Here is a 13,214-nt window from a genome sequence, read left to right as displayed (position 1 = left end):
CAAAGCTTTTCAGAGGCGAAAGGTCTAGTGAGGTCAGGCATGAGTGTATTTACAAGCTGGTGAAGGAGACTGAGGTGACCAGAATTATCTAATAGGAGTCTACTAAGGAGCCTCATTGATCTCTTTGTCAGACAGAGAAAGGGGGATATGTCCTGACTGCCGTGTGCTGATAGCCCCCCTGCACAACTGTGATTCATATCCTTAAAGATTCAAGGTGTACTTTGTGCTGGATGTGCTGTAACTTTTTCAAACTGGGTAAAAGAAGCTACCTACCCTTTTGCCCAACATCCACTCAGATGGCTGGACTAATGTTCCAACCTGCTAAAGGTTTAAGAGTTCACATCTATCCTGACAGTACATGTGACTTCAGACTGTGATTTTGAAATGCTATGATATGGAAACATATGTTTTTTTAAGTTGATGTATGGTTTGCACACACTGTTATGTTAGTTTCAGGTGCACAACAAATAATTCGACAACTCTGTACATTATGCTATGCTCACCACTATAGAAACACAGAGATTTTTAACTGTCTTGGGAAACTTAATTAAAAATTGGAAAATGTTAATGATTTATTAGAGGAAAATGTACATCTGAAAAAAAGCTCAATTATGAGTGTTGAAGCATATTGGGGAGTTAGAATTTTGAAGCTAGAAGAAATGCCCTAGAAAACTACTATCCAGGGGCCCCTGGGTGGCTCAGTTGGGTAAGCTTCCAACTTCGGCTCAGGTCATGATCTCACGGTTTGTGAGTTCAAGTCCCGTGTCGGGCTCTGTGCTGACAGCTCAGAGCCTGGAGCCTGTTTCAGATTCTGTGTCTCCCTCTCTCTCTGACCCTCCCCCGTTCATGCTCTCTTTCTCTCTGTCTCAAAAATAAATAAACGTTAAAAAAAAGAAAAGAAAACTACTGTCCACATTGTAAAAACGGTTTCTTGATGTGATTTTGAGAATCCAGAAGGACATAATCAAAAACCACAATCTACCATTAAAGAAAGCTATTGCCATCTGAGAACTCTCATGCACAGCAAAGGACTCTGATGTTCCCAAGATGGCCATTTGGTGGTGCCCACGCCATTCTCCAGAACATGGATGTGCACATTACCTGAAAGTGCTCACAAGGTCAAGGACCGATTCCTCCAAGCTCTTCACTTTATTTTTAGAAAAGTACACCCAAGAAGCTCCTTGGGTGGCCGAATCTTTTCTATGTCTATTTATCATAAGCTCCTTCCCCAAACAACAACAATGCTAAAGCTCTGATGAATCTTAAGATTCTCCCATTAAAACGTACATTTCATTGTCCTCATTCTCCAACCTAAGAAAGCAGTACAAATGAAATTCATGTTTTTTTTTAAATCAACATTTTCAGAAGAGCTTTCTTTACCCTAAAATTCTACCTATTAAAAGATAAACTGAGGCATATGAAAATTTTTTAGCTTATTTGAGCAAAAATCAACTCGGATCTGCTAGGGGCAAGCTTGTGGTGGTTAGAGATGCCCCTCTGACAGCAGGTATAAACACAGAGCAGAAGACAAGAAAGGAAGTCATTCGACTGGCTAGAGCTTAAAGCCTCGTTGGCTGTTTGTGATTTGTTGTCCTTATTGTTTCTATTTCTGAACCTTCGAGAATATACAGGCTTAGTTTTAATCTGCTTAAGCAGGCATTAGAGCCCCCTCGTCTACTGGCCTCTCTGTTTAATTGATTTAACAGTCCTAAGGTAATACAACCTATGCCACAAAATCCTCACAAACCTTTACCATATAACATCGCTGGAGAACTCTATAAAGTTTAGATTATTTCTTCCCTGACAAATTCTATCCTATTACCGATGGAGTTCAGGACATGCAACTCCAACATATGGCACTTCGGTATGTTACATATTTTAAGCTGAAGGGATCTGAGAAAACAGCAAAAGGTCACTCTGGCCTCCCTCTATTGCCCTTCTTCCCTGAAACAGGTCATAAAAGGTGACCTGTGAGAGATGCCCGCCCTGTGACTGAAAGAAGCATCCTTATTTCCAAAGACAAAGGGACGCCCCTGAAAAACAACCTTGCTAAATTTCCCCCAATTTGCCAGATTACCTCAGCCTCCTTAACCTATCACATCCCTCCACGGGTGACCACTGTGCACCCAACCCAACCCAAACATACTCACATCTGTTTCCTTGGGTCATCCTTTCCCTAGGAAGGCTCTCGTGTCACGGTGTCATGTAAAACTTATGTTAAGTAAATTTGTATGTTTTTCTCCTGTTAATCTGCCTTTGTCTTTTTAATGTTCAGACCCAGCCAGGGACCCTGAGAGGGTTGAGGAAATCTTTTGCGTCCCCTACATAACCTTCTAATTTTGCAGGTATTATCACAATCTAATGTTAAGCACACGGTTCTGTGGTTCAGGTACAAGTTGTATTTTCAAAAGAGACACTACAGGACACACACATACATGAGTCAGGAAACTGGTTAATTTGGAAAAGATAGCCTGTAACGTTAACCTTAGACCTACATTGGAAAAGTCTGATTAAACACAAATATCCCCTTAAACTCTGGGGCATCCACTCGGTTTCATGTTTAACCATGGGCAAGAGATGATTATGTCCTGGGGCCCCTCCTGGCCATGTCTCTTCCTGTGGGTATTGGGTCCACACTCTATGTATGGGGGCTCCCAGAATTCTCTATCAAAACAGCCCAGACCCTCCCCTCTTCCAGGGCCTGAACAGACGTCACCCACCCACCCCCCTTTCGGAGGCCATCCTTCTGAGGGCAGACCATGCCATTAGCATGCATGCTTCTAGGCCTAGGAGGTGGCCCTGGACTGGCTCTTTGCCAAGTGGAGTGTTTGAAGCTTGGAAGTGTGTGCTGAGGTGTTCACACGTTGAATGTACAAAGCCCTTCAAAATGTGGGATGGAACCGGGGGTGCTAAGAAAGGGGATGGGGCTGTCTCTTTATTTTCTGATTCCCCTCTTAACTCATCTATCAGTATTAGCCAAGCAGGTGCTTCTTCAAGTCAGTCGGATAAGAAGGATAGAGTTTATTTAACACAAAGAATTTCTGTCTAGATGATAAGTTTACGTGATACTTGAGAAGTTTCTTCAAAGTCAGGAACGACTTTAAAGGTGTAACAGCAGAGAGAGGGGATGGGAGGAGAGGGCGGAAGGAGGAAGGAGGACTGTGACTGGGGGCGGGTGCTGGGAATGCCCAATTTCGTCCGCCCCCTCCCCCCCCCCCCCCCCCCCGCCACCCCAGCAGCTCGGAGAAGGAGGGCATCGAAGGACAGGGTCCAGTGCGCTGCGCCTCCGTGCGTCTTGCTCTCCGACGGTACCGCGAGGTGAAGCCGCTGCAGGTGCGCCTGGTCGTCGCTGCTGCGGTAGTTCTCGGGTGGAGAACCCGCCAGCAGGTGGCTGCGGACTCGGCTACTCCCAGTCCTGGAGAAGAGATGCGCGCGCACCGCAAGCAGAGTGGGGTCGGGTGGTTCTCGCTGTTTTTCATGTGAGTTCGGAGGACTGCAAGAAAACAAAGAGACAAGAGAGAGGAGCAGACACGTTTTAATAAATGGCGAGGCGGCCGGAGAGCTGTTGGAGCAAAACCTGCGTCTTCAAAAGTGGAGGTGCCGGGGATTGAACCCGGGGCCTCGTGCATGCTAAGCACGCGCTCTACCACTGAGCTACACCCCCTCGTACACAGAGAGGCCCGGAAATATGCCTATGAATGTTCGCTGCGGGTTTCAGTGGCGGCTCACAACCCTTCGCGGTTCCGAGGCGGGTGCGCGGGCCCAGTACCAGACTGCCCCGAGGACGCGCTGGGAGAAGGGGAACCCGGGCCGCACGGCGGTCCCGTGTGGGACCTCACTGCGCGCCCAGGCGGAGGTCTGGGAGGAGCCGTGTGTCCGGAGAGGCGGCCGAGGGCCGAGGGGGAGGAGCAATGAGGGGACCAGGACCCCCAGGACCCGAGGGGCCCGGAGATGCGCCGGGGACGCGGGCAGAGCGGGCGGAGCGCAGCGCCCGGTCGGGCCCGAACCGCACCGACTGCGAGGAGCGCGGGGCCGGCGCGTCCAGGGGGCTCGGTCTGCAAACCCGGCTCCCTGAATCGGCCCTTGGACCGGCCGTGTGCACGCTCCCGCCGTGTGGGTCCTGGTGCGCCGCCCCGCGGGTGGATTCTTTCCCGCTGGGGACACTCGAGGCACTGCCGACTCGGGGGGCTCTTGACCTTCCCGGTCACGAGCTGCACGAAGGGTTTGGACGGGGGCCCCTACCGCGAAGAGCGCTGCCACTCTTGGTAAGAAAGACGTCTCTGCACAGCCGGACGAACGTGTTCGCCGAGCGTGCCTGTCCCTACGTTTGGTGAATTTGCTTCCCCTCCAAATCCCCTAAGTCTGCGCTTCCGGAGAACGGCTCCCCCCCCCCCCCCCGCACTTGCTTGCTCGGTCACCACACGTGGGCGTCTTTCCCGAGCGAGGCAGGAAAGCCAACCGTGTGTCTGCGCTGCCGCGATGTGGGTCCTGGGGTGGGGGTGCACCTGCCTCGGCCCGGGCCGCTGGGGCAGCGGGGAATACCGACCCCGGGAGCTCGCGTGGCTTCAGCGTGTTGAGCTGGGGACCTGGGGCAGAGGATGAAGAGAGACAAATGTAGATAAATGCGTATGCTTTACAGGGCTCTCAGGAAACAAAACAAAACAAAACACGAAGTTTCTGAATGTAAGCATCTAAGCATATTTTATTGCAGGAGCCGAGATTCAGGTTCTATCCGTGGACATGCAAATTATCTTTCTCCTCCAAGCGTAAAGGTATCGAAATCGGGCTTGGCCCTGGAGACTCTACATTTATGGCTGGCCCGGGGTACTCGCACCTGCCGGCTAACAACAAATCCGAACAGCAGAACTGGGGGGACGAGGGAGAGCCACGGTTGCCGTTCAACCCTGCTCTGTCCTGCTGTACAGAAGGAGGTTGTCTGGTGGTTGTTCGTAGGAGCAGTGTTCAAGGCCTAAACCAGCAGAGGCGAGGGATGGGAAGGATGGGACCTTTTGACAAGGAGAGTGAATGGACAGGAATTAGAGTCTTGGTGGGCTTGAGAAGATGGCGTGCCCTTAGAAACACACACACATAGCTTGACTGATGTGGGCGTCTTTGTCTTCCTCCAAGCTAGTTAGCTGGGAGCAATAGGATTTCTGCTTATTTATTTGTTTTTAGTTGTCGTAAGTGGGACGGGATTCAGAAGATGGAGTTTGATTTTGGACAATTTTTAGACACATATGGGACAGCCTTGGGTAAAATGTCTGATAAAAACTACAATCCGTGTATCTGGAAGTCTGAAGACAGCGCAAATCTAGAGAGTTTGATTTTTGCGTCTGCAGAAGACTGGCCCGTGAGAAATAGACGTGATTTGTGATTTGTCCCTCTTCCAGGGCTGAATCTCAACCAGTCCTACAGGTTCTTTCTCTATACCCTCTCCTGATGAGCAGGCAGACTTGAAAGCCATGTGTGGAAGATGGTAAACCCACACACCAAAAGGAGCTGTGTCCCTGACTGCAGGGACACCCTGTGCTGGTCAGGAACCCCCGGTCTCTGCTGTGTGTGAACAGCAAACACATTTCCTTTCTGCCTGAGTCATTATATATTTGGGATGTTGTTTGGTCTTACAGCAGTTGGCATTCTCTTAACTAATTCGCCTTTAATCTGTAAATTCATGGTCCCCGTTTCTAGGAACATATTTTAAAAATATTTCTTTGATAATTTTCTCCCTTTTGTTCTTCCTTCTTCTTTTCTTCTTTTTTCTCATTCCCTTTCTTCTCTTGTTTAGAATTCCTATTAGTTGGCTGTTGAACTACCTGGAATCATCTCTGAATTTATTCACTTTCCATTTCTGTGTCTTTTTGTTTACTGTAAGAGAAATTTCCTCAGCTTGAGAGAGCCAACCCCACGTAGAAGTTGCTCATGGAAAGGTCCTTGCAAAGGCTGGAAGGAGGAAACTAGGCTGAAATGATTACCCATACCTGTGCCTCCGTTACTCCAGCTCCATCTTAAGGGAAGAGAGAAGGGAATTCTTACAAATCCCTGTCCAGATAATTAGGTATTTTTCATTCTTTTTAAAAATTTATTTATTTATTTTTTAAATTTACATCCAAGTTAGTTAGCATGTAGTGCAATTCTGATTTCAGGAGTAGAACCCAGTGATTCATCCCCTACATGTAATACCCAGTGCTCATCCCAACAAGTGTCCTCCTTAATGCCCCTTGCCCATTTAGCCCATCCCCCCACAGGTATTTTTATTCCTGATTTTATTTATTTGGACTCTTTTTCTGCATCTCTACAAGTATCAGCAAATATTGAAGGTACTGAGGGGATTCAGGTCATCCTGGAATTCTTCCAAGTAACTTCTCTATTATTTCCTTCTTACATAAACATTTGTTGAAATAGCTTTCCAGGCCCATGTTGGAGCCACTCCTGCTGGTGGGGGGCTGGGGGGAAGGCACATCTGTAAACGTCTGCAAAACATAGGTAACTTCCGTGTCCCTGTGAATGATCTGCTTGACCAGAACCGCAGAGTATCCAGTCTGCCACTCCCCAGCGCCCAGTCAACTGGGCCTTCTCTCTCCAGACAAGGTCCATGCGGCCCCAGCCAATCAGAAGTGTTTTCTTTTCTCTTCCTTGTTCTTTATTCTTTATGCTATAAAAGCTTCCTCTGCCTTTAACCCCATTTTGCAGTTCTCTGAAAGGAGACTGTCCACTTCATGAAGCACTGAAGTTTGTTTGTATCACCTAACTCGTCTTCTTTAATCATTTTTTAAACACCAGAAAAGCCAGGATGAGCCATGATCTCGAAGCAGCAAGAGTTGGAGGTCTTGGCTGACAGGCTCCTGGGAGCTTCTGGTACCTCAGCCCTAACTCACCAAGGACTTCCCTCTCTTCCCATGCTGTGTGGGAGAGTGGGAAGGGCAGTTCATTGTGAAAAAGCTTCAAGGACTTCCCAATGTGAACAACAATTCAACAAATAAGTATGCTTGGCCTTGCTAACAATCAGTTGTGAGGCTGAAAACATCCTTTTCCAAATTATATCTTACAAAATAATCCAGCCATGGTAGAGGAAAGGCTGAGTTATCTACTTCCACCTATAGAAAATAATATGACACAATTGTTGTTATATGAAAGGTAATAAAAATAATGCAGCGAAGCAGTGTAGGAGAGACATATTATAGAGGCATATCAGTAAGCTAACTCTGTGATTGTGGAATCCATCAGTTTTTTAAAGTTTGTAATCTGTTTCTATTTATGTTCTTATTCTAAATAAATAGTTACTTTCACCGTTGACTCTGTATTCGTCGTTTTGAATACACATTTTTTTTCTTAAAGGTGATCCCTGATATTATATATAAGCTTTAGGTCTCATAACACATGGATCTGCCCCTGCCAATGAATTTTAAAAATCACACCTGTTTACCTAAAACATTGTGATGTTGAAGCAAAATGTTATGATTGATATAGATACATAAGGAATTGAGACATCGGATGCTGTGATGACCACATGGCTAAGGTGTTGGGCTCGGACCCGGCTGGGGCTTCCCTCTACAAGCTCCAGTCCTGCTCACAACACCTTTGCCTTCTAACCTAGCCTGCTGTTAAGAGTTATTTGTGGCCGAGATACACTAATTGTTAGACTGTGTTAGAGAAGACAGTGTTAGTACCATTAGGACCACACCCCTTCCTGGTGCCCAGTATTGCTTAGCGAGATAAGGTCCTGAGGCCAATTTGAATGTCAGCATCCTGACCTCAGTTGTGACTGTCTTTTCCTGCTAGAGATGGACTTTCTCAAAGCTGAGGTAGTCCAACATGAAACAATTTCTTATTGGACAAATTCTGTAACCCAGAAAGAAAATAAGTTTGAAATTACGTGTTTTCAGGGAAACAGAGCTGATCCTAAATATCCCCAGCTCATTCTGGCAGGAGTCTCAGACAGCTCCAGATCCTGCACAAAACCCCAAACATATTCAGGACATACTAACAGTTTTCAGAAATCCTTGAGGAGCTGGTGAAGGAAAAGCAGTGTGGTCACCTAAAACGAGGGCAGGCTTTGGAACAATGTTATGCACACTTCTAATACCGTTTAAGCTTTTTTGCAGTGTACTAAAAAAAATGTAAGAAAAAAAATGTAAGGTTTTCAATTCATTTACAGTAGCTAGGGTAACCCTTACTCCAAAACTTTCCAAAGCTGAATGAAAAGGAAATCAAAGACCAATCTCATTCATGTGTATTGTTGCAAAAATTATGAATAAAATACAGGCATGTTAACACAAACACCATGTTGACCCAAACAAATTATTTTTCCAGGAACACAAGAATGATTTATCATCGGGGGAAAAAAAAAACAATTACTAAGATGAATTAATAGCTTGAAGGAGAAAAAAATGACATGATCTCAATAGGTAACAAAAGGAATTTGGAAAAATTCAAAATCCACATTAGTGCAGCTACTCTGGAAAGCCGTATGGAGGTTCCTGAAAATATTAAAAATAGAACTACCCTGTGATCCAGCAATTCCACTTCTGGGTATGTGTCCAAGAAAGCACAAACACTAATAGAAAAGATACCTGCGCCCCGTATGTTTACTGCAGCAATATTTACAATAATACAAGATATGGAAAAAAACCTGTGTCCATCAATGGATGAATGGATAAAGAAAATGTGATACACACACACACACACACACACACACACACACACACACAGAACGCAGTATTGCTCAGCCATAAAGAGAGAATAAAATCCTGCCATTTGTGACAACATGGATGGACCTCGAGGGCATTATGCTAAGTAGAGTAAGTCAGACACAGCGACACAAATACCATATGATCTCATTTACATGTAGAATCTAAAACAAAACAAATGAAAAACCTCATACATGCAGAGAACAGATCAGTAGTTGCCAGAATGGGAGCCAAATGGGTGAAGGGAGAGAAAGATATAAACTTCCAGTTATAAGATCAGTAAGTCCTGGCATGTGATGTGCAGCACGGTGACTAAAAGGGAAAAAAGAAAAAAAATCAGAAATCTAAAGCTATCCCAGGCAGGTTGGAGAAGATTGCTTCTATGCTTCTACTGTATCCTAAAACTAAACAGGAAATGTTTTCTTAATGGAAACAAGATCATCCATATGCATCCAAAGCCAACATCATATTTAAGGAAAACTGTGGTCGGTCTAGTCTAACCAAGTACAAGAATAATGGAAGGAAGAAGGAAATAAAAAATGCAAAATTGGGGAAGGGATGATGTATGTAATGACGTCTAGATAAAAATCCAGACGAATCCCCTGAAGAGTTTAGACTTCCGAAATGTAATGTTATCTCCTCTGCACGGTGACCACCTGTTTCCAAAGAGTGCTACCTAATTGTCATGCAAAACTTATTTCCAGCTGGGATCTGCAGTCCACCTTCAAATTTGTAAATTTGTTTGCCAGGGGTGGTAAGATTCCTTCCGTCTGTATTCTCACTCTTTGACCTAAAGATTTTTACTAGAATCATGAATTCTAGCACGTCCTTGGTCTTAAAATATTGTGTCAGATGGTTTCGTCTCTGCCATTTGGGCCATAACAGAACTGGCAGGGCTATAGTCTGTCCCCAACCTGCCCCCCCCCCATCACCCCTTCAGAGTAAAGCTGTGACTTGAAACCAGGTTTCTGTTTTGGTGGAAAGCAGCGTTCCCCTGCCTACCTAAGGATTGATGGGTACGTCATGGTCAAAAAAAGCCGGAAATTTGTGCAGCCATGTGACTTATCAAATTGGGATCAGACAGAAAGGAAGATACTATAGATGTAAATACTATTATGTAGGAATGTTTTCCCTTTTTTTTCTCTTTTCATTCCTCCTTTTCCCCCTCTGTAGAGTGTAAACACTAAGACCCTGCAAATACGTTGATTTCTAATTATGGATGGGGGATGGGAAATTTGATAATGAGGCAAAAGAGGGGAAAGGAAGAGAGACAGAAGTTAGAGTCCAGTAGATTTAGAGAGAACGTGTGAAGATTTTTTTTCAGGGAGGTTTGTGGCAAATGGGCCCAACTATTACTTCGGTGTATGAAAACAAAGGATGCATTCATTCTTTTCGGTCTATGCGGCCTTCCCCAGGGCTCGGCCAGCTTTCCCTGATCATGACTAGCCCACTCGGAAGCCCATCAACACAAAGATCACCTTACTTGTGGCGCAAAGCGTCCATACGATGTTCTTAGTAACTGAAGCAGTTCAGTTGTCAGAGCACTGGACTGGTTTGGAGTTCTGTGGTTAGATCTTGAGAGTCACCGAAATTATTTTCTTGTGGCCCTGCTCCCAGAGTAACTGACTGAGGGTCCCCAGCCCTTGCAGAAATACATATTTTAGAGTGACAATGCTTGGTGAACAGGAACTATAACTCTTTCACACCATGGGGTTCAGGGCCTTACCCCAAAATGAGGCATCCTGGCATGTTGGGTATCTTCAGCTGAAGGAGTTTGAGAAAATGGCAGAAGCAGGAAGGTCACTCTGACCCCCACCCTCCAAACAGGTAAAGACCCCATCAAGTGAGAGGCGCCTTCTCTGTGCTGAGAGGAGCGCCCTCACCTGAGGAGACAGAGGGACTCAGGAAGGAGCCGAACAAGCGGGCCTGGCTGAGTTTCCCCAACTTGCCACACTGGCCTCCTGCCTTCTGCCTGTCCTACTCCCACCCCACCTCGCCCCCTTTTCGTCGAACCCGGCATAGAAACACTCAGGTTTCGCGGTTTCTTCCTCTCCCTGTGAAGGCTCCCAGGTGACCCCAAACTGACACGAAAGACATGTGTGTCCCTCCTGTCCACCTACTGGTCCGTTCCGTGTCCAGGCTGAGGCCCGAAGGGGGTCACGTTTTGGTCCCCTCACCCCCTTCCTGAAACGAACGGGGTGTGGTGTCTGAGTTTCTACAGCGCTGTGTCCTAGTGACAGCGAGGGGCCCGAGCCCCCTCGGGCCATCCCCCCCCCCCCCCACCTCCGCCCCGCCGCGCACCTGCTGCGGGTCGCGTCCCCAGGTCCAGCCCCCACAGTGGGCGCGCCGAAGATGGTGACTGAAGGCCTGGGCGACCAGGGGCACCGCGCCCACCTGCAGGGGAGACGCGGCGGAGAAACTGGAGACCCGGGAGACGCCGGCGGGAGACCCTCCCCCCCCTTCCCTCCCGGTGACCGCGAGCTTCCTCCCGAGCCCTGACCGTGGATGAGGCCGCAGACGGAGCGGGGACATCGCGCGTCCAGGACCAGCCACACGCGCAAGTCCCCGGGGCCCGCTCCTTTCTCCGGAGCGCGCGGAAACCCAGCGGCCGGCCTTCCTGGGGGCCCCCAGGCCGCGCCCCCGGCGGGTCCCGGCAGGTGACGGCCGCACCCGTCTGCGCCATCAAGCCGCCCGCATCCCCGCGGTCCCCGCGGTCAGGTGTGCGCCCTGCGGTCGTACGCTCCCCCCCCCCACCCCCCCCCCCGCAGCATCCTCAGAGCTCGCGTCCGCAAGGACCCCTCCCCACCACGCCACTTACTCTTTGTGTCGAACGTGGCGGGGGCGACCTGTCAGCTGGCCGCGTGGCCTAATGGATAAGGCGTCTGATTCCGGATCAGAAGATTGAGGGTTCGAGTCCCTTCGTGGTCGCTGTTTTCCTCCGCGGGTGATGCTTCAAGCCCGGCGGGCAGACTTTTCCTCCTCATTTAACCGGCGGGTGTCCGCGGGGTGACAGGGGCAGTGTCCTCTGGAGTGACAGTTGCAGGTGTTTGCTGGGTGACAGGTGCCTCAGAAAGAACCGGGCGGAGGTAGCAGGTGCGTCCTCGGAGCTTTCTTTCCAGTAGACCCGACACGTGGCATCAGGTAAACAGAAACTACTTGCAAGCCCTGGGAAGGGATGAGCGTCAGGCTGAGATCGAGAGTAGGGACGGGGCTTCCTCAGGCGGGATGTTCCTGGAGGGACCTGGTCTTCCCCAAGCTGACATCACTGAACATTTTTGTTGGGGGAGGAGGAGGGGTTCACTAAAATATCAATGAAAAGGGGTAAGGTTGAGTTGCATTTCTGGGAACAAGATCTCTGACTAGGGTTCCCTATGACCGTGGCTCGAAACGTGGTTTGAAATCGGGGTTCTCCAGATTGTCATTAGCTGCCAGGCACATAACTCCACCATCTCCCAAACAATGATCTCAGAGAGAAGCCACCAAAGGCTTTTATCCCAGACCCAACTGTCCTCCAGATCAACTCCTGTTAGTGTAGCCGACATGGCTTCAGTTTCAACAGGTGAACAAATGCCGTAAATGGGTCTGAACAGCCCGGAGTTTCCTCAAAACACTTAAAAACAGAAGCATTAAAAATATGATCCAGCAATTCCAGTCCTGGGTATATATCCAGGAGAAGTGAACGCAGGGTGTCAAAGAGATGTTTGCACTATTCACAACAGCCAGGAGGTGAAAGAAACCCAAGTGTCCTTGGAAGGATAAATGAATAAACAAAATGTGATACTTACAGTGGAGTATCACCTAGTCTTAGGAAGGGAATCCTGTCACAGGCTAGACATACATCAACCTTGAGGTTGCTTTGTTAAGCGAAATAAGCTAGTCACCAAAAAAGACAAATGTGGTATCATTCCACTTACATAAAGTATTTAAAATAGTCAAATTCAGGGGACACCTGGGTGGCTCAGTCGATTGAGCATCTGACTCTTGATTTTGGCTCAGGTCATGAGATTGGTGCGTTTGAGCCCCAGGTTGGGCTCAGCGATGACAGCATGGAGCCTGCTTGGGATTCTCGCTCTCTGCCTCTTTATTTGTCTGCCCCTCCTATGCTCTCTCTGTCTCTCTCAAAATAAATAAATAAACGTAAAAAAATAAATAAGATAGTCAAATTCATAGAAACAGAAAATAGAATGGCAGTTACCATTCTGTGGGGGAAAGAGGAGTTGTTTAATGGTTGTAGAGTTTCAATTTTGCAAGATAGAAAGAGTTCTGGTGATCTGTTCCACAACAATGTGGGTATACTTAACTCTACTGAACAGCAGTAACGGTTAAGATGGTAAATTTTATGGGCTTTAAATTCACAATTGAAAAAATAATGGGTGCCTGGGTGGCTCAGTAGGTTAAGTGTGGGACTTCGGCTCACGGTTCATGAGTTTGAGCCCTGCGTTGGGCTATGTGCTGAGAGCTCAGAGCCCGGGGCCTGCTTTGGATTTTGTGTCTCCCTCTCTCTCTGCTCCTCCCCACTCACATTCT

The 13,214-nt window shown here is 47.7% G+C and overlaps 1 long non-coding RNA gene and 2 other non-coding genes across 3 annotated transcripts; 2 read left to right on the top strand and 1 right to left on the bottom strand.

Annotated features, from left to right (window-relative positions):
* Positions 1–3,592: 3,592 nt before the first annotated feature.
* Positions 3,593–3,664, bottom strand: TRNAA-AGC (transfer RNA alanine (anticodon AGC)). Its single transcript has one exon. It is a non-coding gene; the product is annotated as a tRNA-Ala (tRNA).
* A 340-nt stretch (positions 3,665–4,004) lies between these two features.
* On the top strand, positions 4,005–7,291 carry LOC131513585 (uncharacterized). Its single transcript, XR_009262663.1, has 2 exons — positions 4,005–4,265; positions 6,781–7,291. It is a non-coding gene; the product is annotated as an uncharacterized LOC131513585 (long non-coding RNA).
* A 4,251-nt stretch (positions 7,292–11,542) lies between these two features.
* TRNAR-CCG (transfer RNA arginine (anticodon CCG)) lies at positions 11,543–11,615 on the top strand. The gene has a single exon. It is a non-coding gene; the product is annotated as a tRNA-Arg (tRNA).
* Positions 11,616–13,214: the final 1,599 nt, after the last annotated feature.

The sequence above is a fragment of the Neofelis nebulosa genome, chromosome 6 (genome assembly GCF_028018385.1).
Source record: "Neofelis nebulosa isolate mNeoNeb1 chromosome 6, mNeoNeb1.pri, whole genome shotgun sequence".
Lineage (NCBI taxonomy): Eukaryota > Metazoa > Chordata > Mammalia > Carnivora > Felidae > Neofelis > Neofelis nebulosa.
The sequence above is the reverse complement of the archived record's forward strand: the minus strand, read 5'-3'. Positions and strand labels throughout refer to the sequence as shown.